Genomic DNA, 17,925 nt, shown 5'->3' with positions numbered 1-17,925 from the left:
TATTTGGGAAATGGAAAGAACACATACCTAAATACGTTTTGAATAATTTGGGTATGTTTTGACAAAAACCTAAGGGACATAATATTGAACATTTATCCATCCAAAAGGTACTGCAATTTAATAACCACCTCTAATCAAATATTTAAGATAACTGGTTAACTGAGTGACTTACTGTATTAGTCAGCTAGGGCTGCCATAACAGAATACTATGGACTGGGTAACTTAAACAACAGAAATTTATTTTCTCATAGTTTCAGAAGCTAGAACCCTAATATCAAATTGCTGTCAGGGTTGGGATCTGGTGAGGGCCCTCTTCCTGGCACGTACGTGATGACCACATTCTCACTGTGGCTTCATATGACCTTTCCTCTATGCAGGTATGAAGAGAGAGAGATCTCCGGTATCTCTTCTTTTTATAAGGACACCAGTCACATTGGGTTACAGACCCACCCTTATGCCCTCATTTAACCTTAATTACCTCCTTAAAGACCCATCTCCAGATACAGTCACCTTAGGGGTTGGGATTTCAAAATATGAATTCGGAGGGAACACAATTCAGTCTACAACACTTACTATGCTACATAATTTTTCATAGTTTTAGGTTAAGAAAACAATATGGTAGGATTCTGTGGCAATTAGCATAAATCCTTCGTTTTATTCCAGAGGAGGTTAAAAACCCATTAAATTAGCATTGATTTTGGAATTAAAAAAGGAACATTTTTTACTCAAATCCTATAGCACACATGGCATATTGCTTTGGAAAGTTTCACAATGTGTAAAATATAAAAGCAGTATTATTATATTTCATATTCTATTTGGATATATAATAAATCACAAATTAATTGCCAAAGCAAATACAGTTTTGCTAAATGGGAAAAATATCTTAATATTTGAATGACTAGAAATAGAATCTTGAGCAAACTTCCTGTGAAAAATTATGTCTAATTTAACATCAAACTGGAATAGTTTGAAAACAGATATTACTAGAAAGTATAAAATACTGCAATAAAGCATTCAACATTCTTAACATAATATAGGTAAGTATGCTGATCACACTGTATTTTATCGTATGAAAAGATAAACAGTGAAGGAATTCTTTAAAATTCATATAAAAGGAAGTCTATTATGCAAAAGCAATCCTTCCCATACATAAGTTATGGTTATGTTAAAAATTGTCTAAATAGTTGTTGAAATTCTTCCCCCACAGCTCTACTTGTTTATTGCAGCATCAACAACACTTAAAACAGCAATTCATTCACACTGGGAATTCTGTAAACATATATTGAAAGCATAGATGAACATACTTCATTAAGACTAAGTTTAATTGAAAGGTCATGCCGCCTGCACGCATGTATTCTAGAACCTTTTGGAAATTATTTCTTGAAGCATACACATCCCTTGATTTTCTCAACTGCTGCTTAGCACCTTTATTAACACATATGGAAATACTTCTCATTTCTTCACCTATGTTAAAGTTTCTTTCGTGATGCTATCTATAAATAAACTCACCCAACAGTGGGTTTATAATGTAAGGTAAAGCTGAAAATATCTATTAGTATAGATTTTTAAAGAAATTATCACAACTGTGGATTTATTAAACATAGCTATTATAGGAAAGCTGACACTTTATTATTTAAAAAAGGAAAATGTCAGTAAAGAAACATTTTGATGTGAGATAAGAACTTATATAATTTATTCATTCACTCTATAAATGTAGCTACTATAAGCTATCTATTATACTAACTGCTGGTATTTCCAATGTGAGCAAAATTGATCGAGACTATCCCCCCTTAGACTTTAGAATCTAGTGATAAAGACAAACACTGATTAGTTCTTTGATGAAAGCTTATGGGATTCTATGTGAGCCAGTAATAAAAAGAACAGTTCTTCCTTGAGTGGAAGGGGAAGTCTTCCTTGAGGAAAAACGGAGAATAATCTGGAGCTACCACATCATATAGGAGGGAGGAGGAGAAGGTTAAGATTCTGGAAGAATTTCAAGAAAGAAAACAGGATTTTATCACTTACAGAATTAGAAAAATTTGAGTATAAAGTAGAACATCTTGATACTGAATAAGATAGAGATATTTTAGTGGCATGAATTTAGTTTTGCTAAAATGGTCTGCATTGAAGTTAGGTGGTAAAATGTTTGAAGATAAGATTCAGAGGAGAGAGAATCAAGAGAATATTTGATAAATGTGGAAAGAGAATGCAAGTGAAGAGGCTATTATTGCAATTTTGCCTGAAGTGCAATATGTTCCTTACTACCTTATGGGTGAAAATGCAATGCTCAATTTAGTACACTTTGCCGAGTAAACCCCAAATATGATGACAGGGGCCCCCTAATATTTCTTTTTAAAAGTGTATTCCCTTGGTCCTTGAAACTCTGCTATAAAATTACTAATTAATATTTGGTAAGGAATTTGGAAAGGTGTGTATTCCCAGACATGCTATAAAACATCTTGGTTAGAATGTAAAATCAAGGCTACAGTACACCCATTAAAAGGATTTATAACTATGTTTTAACTTAGAGTGGAGATGGAAGGAACACCAGACAGCTCTTAAGGGGTTGCGAGCAGAAAATATGTTCTACTATTCATCAAAAAAGAAGGCAGTAGGGATATAGAATTTGTTTTAAGTTGCTGAAAGACGTTGAAGAGTTAAACAAGCTTGGAATTGATATTTTGGAATTGGAACATACTTTTTGATTCAACAGAAAATCTAATATGATGAAACTCTCAAGAATATTTGCAATAGAGATGTTTACTTGTGAAACAATGATCACATTATATTTGATATTTTAATATATGACACCAAATTTGGAAGAAGGTGAATTTACACACAAAAAGAATTTTTGAAAAGAGAGGCATTCATTGATATCAGGATAGATTACAGCTTGGAGCTTTTGATGTGTAATCTAACTGTCATTTTTCAACTTCAGTGGTTGCTTATCAAATGAATTGCTTGGTTTAGGAATAAAGATATGTTACAAAACCGAGCATCAAATATGTAATAAAATCTTACTCAGGCACTTGTCATCTATAGGTATAAAAATGTTACCATAAATGTTTATGCAGAATTAAATTATATGTATACCTATGCACAGATTGGTTGGATTTCATGCAGGTTGCTTTCCTGTGCCAGCTAAAATATTATATTCATCCAAATTTTAAGTTCTCAAATTTCAAAGATCAGCATTAATTAAGAATAGCTGAGAATTTAAGAAACAGAATTTTTAATATTTAAAATTCTAGAATTAGGTAGAAAATATTTGCAAGTAATTTCCCAATTCATGACCATGAGCTTCTAACTGTGAAGGAATTATCATACTACTATGTTACTACTACTACTACTACAAACACTATTACCACTACTATTACTGCTATTGCCATCACTATTACTATTATTACAACTACTAATAGTAATTATCATAGCAAACATTTGTCGAGGGTTCACTGTATATTAGATACTATACTGAGCCTTCTAAGTATGTTACATAATTTATTTTTTATAATAACTATATCAGGTAGAGATTATTATTCTCATTGTACAAGTAAATAAATATGTCCCAGGTCACATGGCTAGTGAGAGCAAAGACAGTATCTAAATCCAAAACTATGTGTTACCATAGACCGCACTTTTCACTATAGAGCTGAACTTTCATTCATAAGCTACTGTTGAGAAGATGCATACCTACTTTTTCATGATTCAAATTAAAATACAGAGAGAAAACAGAAGAGGCTATATATCAAAGTACTGATAAAATAATTTTAGGTTTTGCTTTTAAGTAAATTTTGCTGAAAGATGTCTTTTGATAATCAGAGTTAATAAGTATCAAAAAAGAAAAACACATTACTCTCTCTGTATTAAAATGTCATGAGCTGCTGAGTGGAAGGCTAATCAATACACTAAGACCCAACTGCAGAACTCTATAAGTTTGTTTACATAGCTCAGCTAATTATACAAATGTGGAAGGTATCAAAACAGATACTGCTGAGCTATCCCACGGACTTAGTTATCCATAATGAAGCAGTAATAAGGGATTATGACAGGCATGGTATTTTGAGACTTCTGACAAATTCTCATGAGGATTTAGTTAAGACTTTATAATCAAACATACAGAAAATTCTGGAAAATCAAAGGCGAATAATATTTCCACGTGAAAGAATGGCCCACATAACTCTGCAGAGCTTTATCACATATACTGTGAGAGGATTTCAGAGTCACACATGTTAATTGGTTACTATAAAGGCACTGGATCTTAGCTTCTTCTACAAAAGAATAGAAGGACTGAAACTCAGTCCTTCAAACACTCATTGTAAATTCTCTGCGGCCAAAGCTGTAACGTTTCCATCCCCCTACTCCTTCAAGTCAAATCCCTGAAAGTTATATATTTTTTCCTCAACCGGTATAGTTACTTGGAATGGACAATTACTTGTGAAAAATGGATAAATACCATGTGGCTGTTATATACTGTAACAAAATCCTAGCTCATCAAGTATCTTTAACAAAAGTAACATTGAAGTGCATAATAATCTCTACCTGATATAGTTATTATAAAAACTAAATTATGTAACATACTTAAAAGGCTCAGGATAGTGTCTAATATACAGTGAACACTCAACAAATGTTTGCTATTATAATTATTATTAGTAGTAGTAATAATAGCAGTAGTGATGGCAATAGCAGTAATAGTAGTGGTAGTTGTGTGTAAATTTTAAAATGTTTCTCTTTATGGATAGTCAGTTAAAATAATTATTGTAATAAGAAATCAATAAAGAAAGGAGGAAAGAGGAAGGGAGGGAGGGGAGGAATGAAGGAAGGGGAGAAAAAGAGAGGGAGGGAAGGAAGGAAGAAAGGAAGGAAGGAAGGAAAGAAGGAAGGAAATTGGGAAGGAAGAGAGGGAGGGAGGAGAAAAAAGAGAACTTGAGACTCTAGGTAAGGTTATAGATGTCCTAGTCTCTTTACTCTTTAATCGGTTGAAGGCAGGTCGAGGCAAAGACTGATAATTAACTTATGCTTAAAAAACTCTTAAAATTCAAATCTATTTTTTACTAAAATCAATATAAAATCCAATAAAAGACTTGAAATATCTGTATATGGGAATGTGTTTCCTCGTCTGACTTGAACTGTTTTTACTTTTTACCTTTTTTTCCCCATGTACTTTTTAATTAATTGCAGTTAATATTGACATTTCCAGGCATTTACCTTTTCGTCCTCCACAGTATTTCGTAAGATGTCTTGTTAAAAAAACTCAACGTATTATTAATTTTATTGTTCAAAACTAAATGAAAACTTCTTTCATTGATTCCAGCTCCTGGAGTAAGCAATCCTCTGTAGAATGCTCTAAAGCTATTTAGTTGCATTAGTCTTTAAAGACATTCTAAAGTTAATTGTAGCTAGAACCATCTTTTAATGGGTCTTAGGTTTAAGACTGAAGTGAAGCTTAGGTAAGTAATCACAGGATACAATCACACAGTAGGTACTTAAATGTTGAAAGATCATGCCTCACTTTGGTAGAGATCAATATAAATTATGTCTTTAATCCATTGCCTCTTCTTCAATAGTAATAAAATTTTTAGAGGGTCATATGACTCCCTTAGTACTAAAGAATATATTTCACAGCCCCCTTTGCAACAAATATGATTGTTATTACGTGAAAGTGTTTGGGGAAGCTTACAGGCACATCCATTTAAGAAACAGCTGAGGCCACTGCTGGTCGCTGTTTGTCTCTTCCCCTACCCACAGTTTGTAATAGGAGTGTTGCTAGATTGGATTATGAAGTTCAGAAATACTCATTTATTTCTAAATGTATACAATGAAATACTGGAATAGAAAGCTTTTGAGTCATACCATACCAATGCATATCTGAAATTATAAAGGAAAGAAAAATAAATGTGCGACTTGTTTGGCATCTTTTATTCAATTATTTTTTCAAATTTTTATTATTCACGGTCAAACAAAACTACTATCTCACCTTTATATAGCATTCATACACTTTTACAAAAAAAGAAATCAGGAATAATTTGGCGCCCATATATTCACTGTTTTACTTGTTCCTATTTGTTTTTGTTAATTAAAAAAATCTTATCAGTTAAGTTCACTGCCAAGTTGGTTTGAATGTCTTCTCTAATATCCAAAATTCTTGTTTGAAACTTTTTACTCATATATCTTAACATAGTTCTCTAAATAGTCAGAGTCAACATTGGAATCCCACTGTTCAACTATATTCATGTTTCCTTTTTTACCTTTGTTCACCCATCCTGAAATATTTCAGATAGTCTTAATCATTGTATCTTGTATTAGAAACATAACTAAATGATGAATAATAACTAACATTCACGAACATTTTCCATATAGATCTACCTGAATTAATATTATCTAGTTTAATCTTCACAATAACCCAATAAAGTAAGTAGCATTATTATATCCATGATTAAATAGACTTTAAAAACATTAAAGGATTTGACCAAGATCGTATACTTATTGAAACAAGCAGAATTATCCATTAATTAAAATCAAAATTTTAATTCAGATTCAACAGAAAATGTCTCCGGTATTATTTACATCTCATGGAATCTGATTTTAAGCCAAGTCAGTGGCAACAGAATTAGATATGAGAGTTTCTTGACCCATAAGCGATTTACTGAGCGACTAAACTCTTTCAGATTTATGATGATAAAAACATGTTTGGTAAGTACAAAGGAGCAAATGATGAATTGTGTGACTCATAAAAAAATAGGCCTCAGCAGGTGAAGCCGATTCGTATTCAAGGGGATAGAACACGACACATTTTTGAACTGTGTGTGTTGAGGCCTGAGCATGTAATACTTTGATGTTATAGCATCCATCTATGCTGTAGCTAGATTCTTTTCTTACTTTCATTAATATTATCAAAATGATGATTAAATAGAAAATGGAGTGCAGTCTAAAAAAATACTGGCTGATTTGTTCTAAGGTTGCTTGTGTCTTAATAAGGAAAACTGAAACTTGACTTGGATTTTGTTTCAGTCGTTAGCAGCAACCAGGACTGTTATTACCTGGCATTCCATATTTCCCTGAGTAATCAGACATGTTCTTTAGTACATCCATTCTTTAAATTGAGGTACATATGGTTGAATTCACCTTTCCTTTTTTATACTGGCGTGCATGATAGGAACATGTATACCCTTAGACAGAGAAATGAAACAAGTTTTGAAGGAACTGAAGCTAATATAATTGCAGAATATTCAGGGTGAAATCCCTAAGAGAAAAAATATATAATTAAAATTTTAATTTTAGGTATAGGGACTTAAAAGGAGCCTGTTCAAGTGAGGGGACCCCAGTTTGAGCTTCGTTAGTTTCATGGTAAACCCGCCTTATTAGAACAGTATACATACATACATCTCATATATCCATCATATGTACATCTTATTAGTAATCATGGATATTTTCTAATACTATGGCTTCTGGCACAATCTGTAAAGATATCTAAGACCACATATTTTTTTCATTTTCTCTCTCCTAGCCAGTCACTATATTTACATATGCATTTATTTATTTGTCTTATAATATTTAACATACCCAACATTTATTGTACCAGGCACTGTTCTATCCATTTTTATATTCATGAATTATATTGTGGAGCTGTTCTATCACCTATATAATAAATATAAATAGATAGGTAAATTTAATTGTAAATTTTAAAATGAGAAAAGATAAATCAGAAAAGGGCATCTAGGATTTGATGCAGTTTAAAACCAAGTTAAGAGATAAAGCATTATGTTTCAACTTAAGTTTTAGAAATAAATACTCTTTTAGTGTAATAATGCCCAGAATTTGGTAAAGAACATAGATATCTAAAGGAGAAAAGAAACTCTTAAAAAATATATCAAAAGTGACCTTCTCTCTTGCAAGGAAAGAAGGAAGAAAGGAAGGAAGGGAAGGAGCTGGGAGAAGAGGAAGGAGGGATAAAAGGAAGAGAAAGTAATTATGAGTTGCAATGGAAAAAATCTATTTTTATATACATCAAGGCTTTGCCAGTGTATTTTCACAGACTTCCAGACATTTTAACAGTGTAGATAATGTAAATTCAAAATATAATCCTGTCATACCTCACTTATCAGCACTGATGGGTATCATTCTTAAAAAAAAACAAACAAACTCACATTGACAGGCAAAAAGCAAAAAGTAGCTTCTTGTTTTTATTTTAGTTATTATTTTAAAATTTAATTTTGAGTAAGTTTGAAAATATTCACATAGATTTGGTGACTCACCGTCTTCCTCCATAACAGGGGTCCCCAACCCCCGGGCCACGGACCGGTGCTGGTCTGCAGTCTCTTGGGAACCCGGCCGCACAGCAGGAGGTGAGCGGCGGGCGAGTGAGCGAAGCTTCATCTGCCTCTCCCCATCGCTCCCCATCGCTCCCCATCACTCCCCATCGCTCCTCATCGCTCGCAGTACCGCCTGAACCACCACCCGCCCCCACCACCCCCATCCGTGGAAAAACTGTCTTCCATGAAACTGGTCCCTGGTGCCAAAAAGGTTGCAGACTGCCACTCTATAAGTTATCTTTTCATTAATTTTTCTCAGTGTTTTGGATGGTATTTGATGTTTTCCTAATTATTTGTTAAAATAATAAAAGTCACACATATTCCATTTATGTTCCTTTTTTAATCATTTGACTCTATACTGTGCTGTATCTTATGGAACAAAGTTTAGAATTTTACATAGTCACATCTGTCACTATTTCTATTACAATTTGTAAATTGGATAAAATGCCTAAAAAGACATTCACCTTTTTAACGTGGGAATATTTGCTAACGTTTCATTCAATACCTTTATAAACTATTTTTGCATTTAAAAAATATAGAATTTATTTACCAGTGATTGAATTAGGGTTATAATTTCCTTTTTCTTTAAACTTGTATTCAGTTTTTCACAAAAGTAAATCATGTTATGTTTAGATATATACTACATAAAAATGTGCACATACACTTAATTATTCACTTGTTTAAGCTTCTATTAATAATTCTATCAATCAGTAGATTTCTTTCCTAATCCATATTACCATTATATTATTAACTTTAACATCACATAGCAAGTGACCATACAACACACACACACACACACACACACACACACACACACACGCTCGCACGCACACACGCACATGCACTGTTTTATTTTTCCAAACACGGGCATTTTTAGTTGTATACTAATTTCATTTTCTTATAAATAAAGAAGCAGTAATTTGGATTTTGGAAGCTTAGATTTCTATACACTGTGGATAAATTACATTAATACAATATATTCAGGATGACGATACTGTTGGCTTAATTGATAAGTTAACTGGGTTGTATTATAAAATATTGTGTTTTTCATGTAACCAAAATCTCTATTAAGAGGATTGCTTTCAAGAAGTAATATACCCTCACAGAAGAGGGTCATCTATGAAGTGTGAATAATGGATTCTTTGAAAGGAAATATCAAATCTGAGACTGAGGTCTGTCCCTAGCCTACAGAAGAAGTATCTATTTTTACCTCTGGAATCAGATAATGGTCACTGTTCTTAGGAAAGCATGAATTTGAAATAATCTATTTTCATTTCTTGAAATTCATACCTTTATGTGTGCTACTGATTTTCAGGTTACTAGTTCAATTCCACTGGGCCCAGAAGTGTCAGTTCTCACAAATTCATAACTCCAAGTGAACCTCAGAATACATAGGTCAAGCTCTAGTACAGAATCCTATTGGGGTTTTGATTAAAACTGCATTAAATTAAAAGATTAAGTTAGGAAGAAGTAAAATATTTATAAGTTAATATTTCTTTCCACTTATTTTGATTTGACTTTGTGTTCCTCACTGAGTAGAAGTTATATTCTTCATGCAGGTTTATCCTGATATTTTTTATAAAATTAAAAAAATAATTTAATAATTCTGTTATATAAACAAAACTCTTTTCCTGACATGTTTTCTTATGTAGGAAAACTTATGATATATATAATATTTATAAATACTTACAGTTATAAGACATATTTTAGAACTCGTAAATATATATACATTGGCATATATGTGTGTATATATAAAGTATATATACATATAAAATGGAATTAGGTCAACTCTAATATTTTTCAGGTTTACAAGTATTCAAAGTTAATTCCAATATTTGATCTCCTGTGCAATTTTCTACAGGATTTTTGGTTTGTTTGGTTTATTACTTGGCTTGTATAGACTAACGGCAGATGAAACTTGTGATCTTGGGGAAATGTGGAATACTATATGTGCTGGGAGAGGTAGTCTGCCGTGAACTGAGAGCATCCCGCATACCTGTGTGCAAGATTGCAAGGCTTGACCATTTGTGTACCTGGGCCACTTTTCAGGGTTGTGTTTGTAGTGAGCAACTTAGAGGGATGAGGTAATGTCACCCTCTAGAACCAAGAAGAGCCTTCCTTACTGTTTGCTCTGAAAGATGTGGATTTCCCAGGTCAATAGTTCTCATCTATTGATATGATGCAGACCCACTGCATGTGCAATACCCATCTAGCAGCCCCCGGCCCCGCACTGCCCTCGTGGGACTTGGCGGGAAGGGGGCTGATGTGCATGCTGCTTGCTGCCCTGTCCTTTGACTCTAATCCAGGGCTCTCCTGTCTTCTGCCTGCACAGGGAAATAGTAATAGGCTAACATATTAGGTTGGAAGTAGGCTAAAATTGATTTCTAGACCCAACAACTTTGGTGATGAATACAGAATATTGATGAGTATGCCATGTTTAATATGACTCTAAATAAGAGGATGGCCAAGGACCCTGCAAACTGGGTTTGGGGATATGGGCACATCCTCTGGGATTGGGTAGCGTATGCTCTTGCCGAAGTAATGGGCTAGATAAGAGTAAGGGTCTCTCAATATCCGGTTAATGAGGCTGAACAGTGAGAGGTAAAATTGAAACGAACCCGTGAATGGTGATTTGATTGTTGCCTATTCTCCCCTGGGAAGGAGAAAAAAGGAATGCTATGGTGACAATGGGGCAGCAAGTCCACTGCCAGAGCTAGAAGGCGATGCTGCTGCGGCTGTGTAGTTCCCGGAGTTGAAGTAAAAGGTGTCAGCGATAAGAAACCTGCTGTCCAGTACAGAGCTTTGGATGAGCCCAAAATACTAGAGGTTTGTTTGGTTGAGCAGCAAGGAAGTAGACGCTTAAATGCAAAAGTGAATGCAAAGATTTGCTTACCGATACGGAGCTGCTCTCCACTGCTGGATAATCTGCAATGGGGCAGAGCTATAGAGACATGCACGGGGAAGAAAGAAAGGAGCCTCTGTGTCCGGGGCCTGGTCAGATGTTTGGCAGTACACAGAGGAAGGAGCGGCACTCTCTTGGCTGCACTGAGCTTGGCACTAGACTAGGCGTCAATGGAGAAAAAGCCTCCCTGCTGATCTTCCCTATCTCCACATCTTCCCGCCTTCCCCTGCTCCCTGCACCCCACCAAATGCCTTTGCAGTGGGTCCTGCGGAGGGAGGGAGCTCCTGAATTCAGCTAATCAAATTCAGGCCAAGTTCTCAGTGCGAAAGGGAATTAATCTGACCTTGTACATGAGGCCCTTGGGCCAATTCAGTGTACTCTTTTTGTGGCTTCCACTTCTGAATGTAAAATTGATCTTGATGTCTAACATGCATGTACTGTGAATACCCAACAATGTTTCTGAGGGAATTCATCCATTCAGGGATGGCCACACATAGAGAGAGAATCCCTGTCTCCTCTTATGGGGTCCAACAGAAGCAAAATAGAAAACTAGGAGGAGAAAGGGGGATCACGGTATTAGCTAAAGAATTAGAGTACTCAGAGACATCATTTCCCGGCACAAGGGCATCACCTGTCTCATGACATCCTTATTTCCGAGTTTGTCAACTTAGACTCAATGACTAACAAGGGAAGTACCTAAGAGGCCTCGCTCTTATGTGAAAATGATGGTTAAGCGTAACTGGCCTGATGTTACATGAAAAAGTGGCAGCTATACTCGTGAGGACAATTACTTTCCACTCTACCACTTGAAGAAAAGCCACTTGCCCCATGGGACCCTTGATTTATAAGGATCTTCCTAAATTCCCGTCTTGGTTCACTAATGACTTGGCTAATGATGGTGTTTATTAGGAGGCGGCAGCGTCCATTCAACCTGAGTGACAAGATTGGAAGACCAATAGAAGGGTTATAGACCCTTTTTGAGTTTGACTTCAAGTGGTGGAAACAAACCACAGCTGCTGATTGAAGAGTCTGGATCACTCATAAAGATGGCCGCAGTAAGGGTTCTGTGTTGAGATCGACTGGAATCAAGCTGCTGCTGAAACCTGTACCATCCAGATCTCTGCCACTGGCACCAAGATCCATCATCACGCCAGAAGTGGCAACACATCCACCCTTTAGACTGGGCACAAAGTAAAGGATAATGTTTCTGGCATCGAGGCTGTAACCACAGGCTGGACTTGTCGTCATCACTGCCAAAAGGCTGTATTTGTACCAAGGAACCTTGAGGGATGAGGGCATATCTTCCGTGGGGACAAAGAGCTTACTGCTTACCATGAAGGCTTACCACTTATGAGAAAAGGTGATTTCCCAATGTAAATGTTCTGTATGTGTGACACAAATCCACTGCATGGGCAGTAACCCTCTGTGCCCCTCCACGCCACCCTTGTGAGACTTGGGTATAAGGGGGATCAATACACAGCATATTTATGCTGTTTGCATGACAAAATAAATGAGAAATAAATGAATATTAAAGCTATTTTGTCTATTACACAGGCGTCTCTCTCCTGTTTTCTGCTAGCATCCAGGAAGGAGTAGCAGGCTTTCAAGTAGAGAAAACTAAATCCCAAACACAAATATGTACCCTCCTGGACATTCACACATATATTACTAACTTTACAGCTCTAAAAAATCTAGATGGATTCCACCAACCGTGGACCACATAGTACTACAGTATGTGCTGTTGAAAAGAATCTGCATAGAAGTAGACCTGTGCAGCTGAAACCTTCATTGTCCAAGGATCAGCGTACTTTCTCTGTTCTAACGTCCCTGAGGATCTGCTGCTCAAGCACTGACCTCAGGTTACCACCTCCACTGGGTCACTGTATCCCATCCTCTCCCATCCTCTCCCACAAAAGGAAAGAATCTTCTCTCAAGGCCAAGATGGTGTTATTTCCTATACCTAAGAAATCAAACAAGGGCAGTATCTTTTTACTTCACTTGTCCCATTCTTTGCTCTTCTTTATAGCCAAACTCCTGGATAGAGTTGTGTATATGCACTGTGTTGAATTTTCCTCTTCTCTCTCTTGAACCCACTCCAAGCTGACTTATGTATCTCTTTGCTCCCTCCCCATTGCTTCTTTGGCCACATCTCCTTCTTTCTCTTCTCCAGCCACCCTAGCCTCTTTATTGTTCTTGGAGCAAAGTAGGCGTGTTTTACCTCAGGGCATTTGCACGGCTCTTCCCTCTCCCTAAAGCGCTCTTCTCACAGGGCTTACTCTCTCACCTTTTTAAAGCCATTGCTCAGATATCACCTTCTTATTGAGATCACCTACCCTGACTAATTCAGTGGTTCCAATCTTTTCCATCCTTTCTAGGAACTTGGTTAGCGTGATCTGTTAGTTTGTAAGTAGGTATATTTAAGCCACCCACTCTGATTGTGATTTTGCTAATTCTTCTTTAATGCTGTCAGATTTTGTACTGTATGTTTTAATATTACATGGTTAGGTTCGTAAATTTTTGTGATGTGTCTTCTTCGCGTTTTCTTCATTTGCTATTCAGTATTCTTTCTTTATCCTTTTGCTTAATTGTGTATGTGTGTGTGTGTGTTTCTTTTAGTTATTATTTGCCTGGTCTCCCCTTATGATCTCTTTTTTTCCCACCTGTCTGTTTATGTGTATATTCTGTTGTGTTACTTGTAAGTAGTACATGGAAGGATTTTAAATCCAGTTAATAATCCTTTTACTTGAGTCAAGGCTTACATTAAAACAATTTACATTTATTGTGATTGTTATATATTGCAAATTACTTCTATTTTTTCACTTTTTATAATTTCACTTAACTTCTCTTTCCTTTTTCTCCCTTTCCCTCTCTTCTTTCTAGCTCCATTAATAATGATATATAGTTTAAAAAAATAATAATGATTTATAAATTTTTCCTCTCATGCTTATTACATTTTATACAAAAAGTACAGTCATCAGAATACTCAGTGAGTATCTTCTGATGTCATTATTTGCTAAAATTTCAATATTGTATTTTATCTTTAAAATATAGTAACTATCTTATATGTTCGTTAACATCTTAAATACAAATACGCCACTTGGAAATTAATTTTTTTTTTACTTACTTGGAATTTATTAGTATGCAGTTTCACATTGTTTAGCATATTGTGTTCATTTAATGTCATCCAGAATGGTTTTATATTTTAATCGTTAATTTGGCTATCTTCCTTAGGGTTATATTTCATTTTGTAATGTGGGTCTACACATACATTTTGTGTCGTCTCACTCACAACCCCTTCTCTCACCCACCTTGCTCAGCTACTGTTTGTCTTGCTTATCACCAACCTTCCCCTGGAAATCCCCTCTTTAAATGTTGGCTCATCTAAATTGGTTAGGGCCCCTGCCACATTATTCTAGTGGATATATTTCATATCAATTAGCAAGCAGTGGTATTTCAGCTCAGTCGCTGTTTCCAAGGCTGTGTCTGTTGGATCCTATGTCCTTAGGTATTTGCATAAAGCACAGCCTCAGGTCTTAGTTCACTGCAACTTCCCAAACCCATCTTCTGAGATTGAGGTAGTGAAAATGAATCTTATACCCACATGTGTGTTTGGAGGGTTTGTGTTCCACATCACTTATAAGAGCAAGCTCCAAGTCATCTCTACATAATGCCACACTTAGATGCCTCAGACTTGTAGCCTGAGATTGCATTTCTAGACCATGAAGACTTAAACTTGTTTTTTGAGCTTGAGCATTTTTTCTTTCATTGTTTAAAAAAATTATTTTTCTTTCCAGTTTCATAATATATTAACATACAAATAATACCTATCCTGGAGGAACGCAAATGAGTTTCTAAATTTTGTGTCTCCTTAGTTAATTTGTTTCAGTGTATATAAGAGAAGAGTGCATGTCCTGTGTTCATATTAGAAAATATTTCCAATTAACTGTGGTCTCTACATCTTCCTGAATTGCAATGCATAAAATGCAAAGATTAGTAAGATATGGGACTGCTATTCAAGGAAACTATAATGCAATATTTGGAATCAAATAAAAACAAATGACTATAATGCAAGGGAGAGCCATGTGAGAGATGAAAACAAAATGTAACATGAGATTGTAATAGATTCTGAGTGTTGGTGAGAATATCAGCAAGGATTTTGTAGGGAGGAATAATAATTCACACAGGTAAATAGGAAAGGTATTGAATATTAGAGAACTGAAACAACATATTGAAAGGCAAAAACTTCGATGAGCATTCTACATGTTTTGGCAACAGTTGATATTCCAAGATGAATGGCAGGCCATAAACATTAGAGAAATGTCAGGAGAAGAGTCTAAGTGTTAGCTTGGTGACTTGAGTGCTAGACTGAGAAACTGATCCACAGTGTTGTTGACAACTGGCATTGTCTGATGGTACAGGAGATCATGAGAATAATCTATATGAGAATAAAAACTCATTTTACCTGGTAGTGCACGCTATAGGAAGGTACAAAAATGATTGGCATCTTCAGCTTAATGAGGCTGGGAAATGTGCATTGCCATAAAAAGATAATAATCAGGCTCTGGAAGTATATAATTTATTGTTCGGGGTTTAAAGTATACAAAGGTAAGTGAGGTCTGGAAAGTTTACCTGGCTAATAATTGGCATAGCAGTGATTAGCGGACAAAGGTTTTGAGTCCAAAATCCCCACACTTAATCACTTCTCCCAAGTGCTTCCTTGGAGCATTTGGGGATATTAAAACTTTATGGTTACATGCCTTGCATTTACTCATTTTATTATTATTTTTAATGTCTAACCTCTCATTTGGGGAAGATAAGAATTTTAGTCCTTGAAATTATATTCAAATATAATGATAAATGTGAATCCTGGATAACCACGCTTAACAAGTGAGCTCATGGTGGAGAAATTTCTAGGAGTGAATTATGAGTCAAAGCTATTCTCGAGACTTATTAACATAGATATAAGTAGAATGGAATAATAATGGAATGATAATGGAAATCACATTTCTATAATTGAGATAATCCATATTCTGTAGTACCCCAGGTTAATTTGTAAAATTAGTGTGAAATGATAAATGAACAGAAAGTTACTGTGCTACTAGACAAAGTTTAATTTGCTGAGGCAGCGCTCAGTTTAGTGATTCTACTTGGCATTTCCTTTTCTTTAGACTTTTTTTTTCTTTTCTGATACTCAAATTGTGAAATGAAATGATGTTTAAAAGGTAATAAAGGCCCCAGTTCTGAGTGTAATGTGCTTTTCTATGTGGTTGCATTCATTTCATTTTATTTCACATCATATACTTGGACTGTAGATACTTTGCTCTTTTGGTTCTAGGTTTGACGACTCTCATAATATACGTTATATTGTATGGAATTCTCTGCTCTACTAATTTGGACTTTTTAAATTTAAAAAACATGTTTTAATCCAAATAAAATAGTTAATTTAAAATTATTTTATTTAAACTAAGCATAGCCAAATACTGTCATACTTTTGGCATACAAAAATATGCATTAAATTAATAGGCAGAAGGAATAAATGCAGGTTTATATGGGCATCGAGGCACTTTATGAAAAAATATTACTATTAATCTTATTATTATATTTATTATTATATAATGAATTTAGAGACAGAGTCAAATACCTGAACTGATGAAGTCACTTTTTTTGTGTCTGTATGCTCATTGGAAGAAATTACATTTTCTGATAAAATGTATATAGTTTACAAATGGATTAAGTCAATTACATTTTGAAAAGTTCCGTACTAAAAGTTTCGTATCTTTTGTATCCTACTTTGTATCCTTCTATCCCATGGGAACTCAGTATTTATTGAGGCAATGGAATAATTTTTAGAGAATGATATTCACCTGATGTACCTAATCAAAATAACCTAAAATTGTATCATAGGATTTATTTTAAACTCACCAGTAAGATTTATTCTGAATCTAATTATGCATAAGAAATTTGAGTAGACAACATTCAAAACAAATAAACAGACTGAAAATCTAATTGAATGTACAATATTAATTGAATTTTGAGCATGTGAAGAATTTGTGTATGAACTATCAGGGTGTTTTTTAAGTTGCTTTTCATTTTTATTCTTTTTTGAGGGTCTTTCATACCTACAATTTAGATAAGTTAGCTTACCTTATAAGTTAAAAAAAGTATGAGGTTTACTAAATGTTCTATGATTTTTAGTACAGATTATCATATACTCAGATAAAAAAATTGTGGAAGTATCGTGTAAAATCGCACCTTAAAAATTACATACATCAAGGGACTTCCCTGGTGGCGTAGTGGTTAAGAATCTGCCTGCCAATGCAGGGGACACAGGTTCGAGCCCTGGTCTGGGAAGATCCCACATGCTGCGGAGCAACTAAGTCCGTGCACCACAACTATTGAGCCTGCGTTCTAGAGCCCACGAGCCACAACTACTGAGCCCGCGTGCTACAACTACTGAAGCCCAGGTGCCTAGAGCCCGTGCTCCGCAACAAGAGAAGCCACCACAATAAGCCCGCGCACCGCAACGAAGAGTAGCCCCTGCTCGCCGCAACTAGATAAAGCCCACGCACAGCAACGAAGATCCAACGCAGCCAAAAATAAATAAATTAATTAAAAAAAAATTACATACATCAGTGAAGTGCCCTGGGCTCATTATTTCAACAAACACTTAGACATGCACAAATAGGAAAGTCATATTTCTTATACTTAAGAATT

The sequence above is a fragment of the Balaenoptera physalus genome (assembly GCF_965194825.1).
Source record: "Balaenoptera physalus genome assembly, chromosome: 5".
NCBI classification, from domain to species: domain Eukaryota; kingdom Metazoa; phylum Chordata; class Mammalia; order Artiodactyla; family Balaenopteridae; genus Balaenoptera; species Balaenoptera physalus.
The sequence above is the reverse complement of the archived record's forward strand: the minus strand, read 5'-3'. Positions refer to the sequence as shown.